The sequence below is a fragment of the Capsicum annuum genome, unplaced genomic scaffold (genome assembly GCF_002878395.1).
Source record: "Capsicum annuum cultivar UCD-10X-F1 unplaced genomic scaffold, UCD10Xv1.1 ctg4138, whole genome shotgun sequence".
Taxonomy (NCBI): Eukaryota; Viridiplantae; Streptophyta; class Magnoliopsida; order Solanales; family Solanaceae; genus Capsicum; species Capsicum annuum.
The window spans coordinates 16,549-19,485 of NW_025848706.1; the positions used below are offsets into that span (position 1 = coordinate 16,549).

Here is a 2,937-nt window from a genome sequence, read left to right on the forward strand (position 1 = left end):
TAGGGTTAATGTTTTTAAGTTGCAGTATGTGTAAACTGTTGGTTTACTAGTATTCTCGAATGTGATTAAAAAGAAGTACGAGAAAGAAGAATAATGTGAGAAAAGGGTTAGAATTTTTAATATAAAATGACATCTAAATAGTTTATAGATTTTGTAAATAAAAATTATATTTTGTAAATAAAAAGAATGCTGGTATATTTTATAATATTTACTCTTAATATTTTTTTATAATGTTCCACCGAACCGGCCCACCAATTATACCCCTACCCAATCCACACTTTACCCCTCTTCTGCTGTCAGCCAATATCGATAAAAAACAACTCAGGATATCAACAGCTTCAGCCGTACAGACCAACAACTTCATTCAACAATCGATATCAGCAACGTACAACAATTTCAATAGAAACAACAACAACAGCCGATGACCCAACATCAACGATCCATACCTGCGAACCGACCCATATCCACATCCAGTTCAGCCAATAACGACACCTACCAGCCAACGTTCGGGTTGCACAATTCAATGAAAATTCAGACGAATTAGTACGGTTCCAGCTCAACAAACCTTATCCCATTCTTGAATTTGAATTTGAATTTTTCCAATAAATTTCCAGAAACACCCTTGAATTTCTAGCCTACATCAGTAGAATTTTCAAATTTCATTCGATTTGGCCTCTGTAATAGCCTATTGTTTTCATTAAAAAGGGGAGAGCTTGGATAGCAAAGATTATCATTTATCAGGGATTTTAGCTATGGAAAAAGATTTTAGCTCGTTGTCCCGATTTGCTGCTCCGAAAAAGGTAAATATATCTTTCTGTTCTTCTTCTTCTTTGTATTAGTAGCATTTTTTTTGTAATCGTAGTTATGGTGGGATTATGTTCTGTAGAAATCTAGGTTTTTTTTACTACTTTGACGATTTGGTGCTTGTGTACGTTGTTTCTCATGACTAATTTTGCTCTTTGATTAATTGAGAGTTACTCTGCTTATCTTGTTTTTTGGCTAGAAATGAATCATATTTTTGGATCTAACTTTGCCTTGTCTGTATGATTGAGATTTTCATGTCAGTTTCAGCTCTTAAAAGACTATTTTCGATCTATCAGTGATCCATCTTTTTAAACCCGATATGACTAAGTCTTGAATTTGAGTGATAGTAGAAAGTGTCGAGATGTTTTTCATAATAATATAATTGTAGTTTCTTTTCTTGTTTCCACTTAGCCAAATGTTTAAATCAGTAAAATTTTGTGCTTTGTTTGCACGAGTCTACATGAATTTCTTCTTCCTTCGTGGTTATCCAAATTGTTTTAGTAGACTAGCAATTAAAAATTTAATTTAATCTTGATAAATTTGTTTGTTCATCATCACTAATTAATTGTGTTACTTAAGTAATTTCCAAAATCTCAAATAAAATTACGTGCTTTCTTCGTGAAACCCATAAATTGTTAAAGAAAAGGTTCCTTAAGGGCAAATCTGTATGGTTCATGTGATGTTTATACCTTTCTTGACTTGATTGTTTTCTGAAAGTCTGAAATGTTTTAGTTTATCCGGAGAACCACACTTATTCTTCTATTTTTTTCCCAGTTCGCATAATATCTGTGGGTGTTTGAATTGGTTGAAAATGACATTATTTGGATGAAGTTTTAGATAATTCATTGTTCATTTTCTTTTCTTTTCTTTCACTTTGGATGAATTATTTTGATTTGTACTAATTTTATTTATTTTCCTTTGATGCATGCAATGTCATTGGACTCCGTTCTCTCTCTTTGCATCTAAGGAACCAAATTCCATTCTTCCGAAACGAAATCTCATGCCAAAGGCTCAAAATGGGACTGATGCACAACGATATACTGAAGATATATGAGAAAGAGACTGATATACAAGTTGCAAGAATTGAAAAATGGGTCAAGATCTCGAAAATGCTGATGTTTAGGTTCACTTTGGGCTGATATACGCCCCAATATACATTGATATACAGAAAACACAGAAAATGAAGTCTGGAATACAATCAGTATACAATTGGTATACAAAGCTGATATTGGACCCAAGTCCATGAGTTTCTGGCGCAAAACCTAGGCAGATCTGAATTGAGCTAGAAAGGGGCCCAAATTTCAATTTTATTTTCTTTATTTGCTTGTGATTAACTTAATTATTTATTTGTAACTTAATTAATCTGGATGAATATTCAGGGAGCAAACTCATGTTGAAATTATATATTTTATTTTGGTTGTTTAATATATTTTTTCTTTATTTAGGCAAATTTAAGTTTTTAAAATAACTTGAGAATTACTTTATATCCTTTCACAGTTTCTTTCAAAATATGATTGTCACAATATCGTGTCTTTCAATTTGTAAGTGTTGCAATAATTGTTCAAGAGTCAAATCTTCCTTTTTGTGTAAGAGTTCGATTCGGTACTCTTTTTAAGATGGAGGAAGTTTTGATATAATAGCGTCAACATGGAAGTTTTCATGAAGAAAAACTTTATATATAGCAATTTTATTATCTATAAGTTGGAATTCTTGTACTTGTTCAGTGATTGACTTGTCATCAATCATTTTGAACTCCATAAAATTTGGAACAAGAAATTTCTTGGAACTCGCTTCTTGTTCTAAATAAATAGCTTGAAGAGTGTCCCATATCTATTTAGCAAATTTGTATTTAACATAGTATTGATCATAATATTTATTGGACATTCCTCCGCACATATAATTCTTGCACAAATAATGATCATATTGCCACTTGAAAATTTGTTCTTTAATCAAACTAGCCTCGTCAGATACTACATCAAAATTGGGAACATTAGGACAAGATTTTTCAGGAACATATGCCAACTTTAATCTCCTTAAAAAGAATTTCATTTTTTCACACCATCTAGGAAAGTTTTTGCCATCAAATATTTCAAATTAGGATTAGGCAAAGATAGAATACTATTCGATATTGAT

The 2,937-nt window shown here is 31.6% G+C and overlaps 1 long non-coding RNA gene across 1 annotated transcript; it reads left to right on the top strand.

The window, feature by feature from the left end:
- The first annotated feature begins 210 nt into the window (after window positions 1-210).
- On the top strand, window positions 211-2,231 carry LOC107851642. Its single transcript, XR_001669109.2, has 2 exons — window positions 211-800; window positions 1,772-2,231. It is a non-coding gene; the product is annotated as an uncharacterized LOC107851642 (long non-coding RNA).
- Window positions 2,232-2,937: the final 706 nt, after the last annotated feature.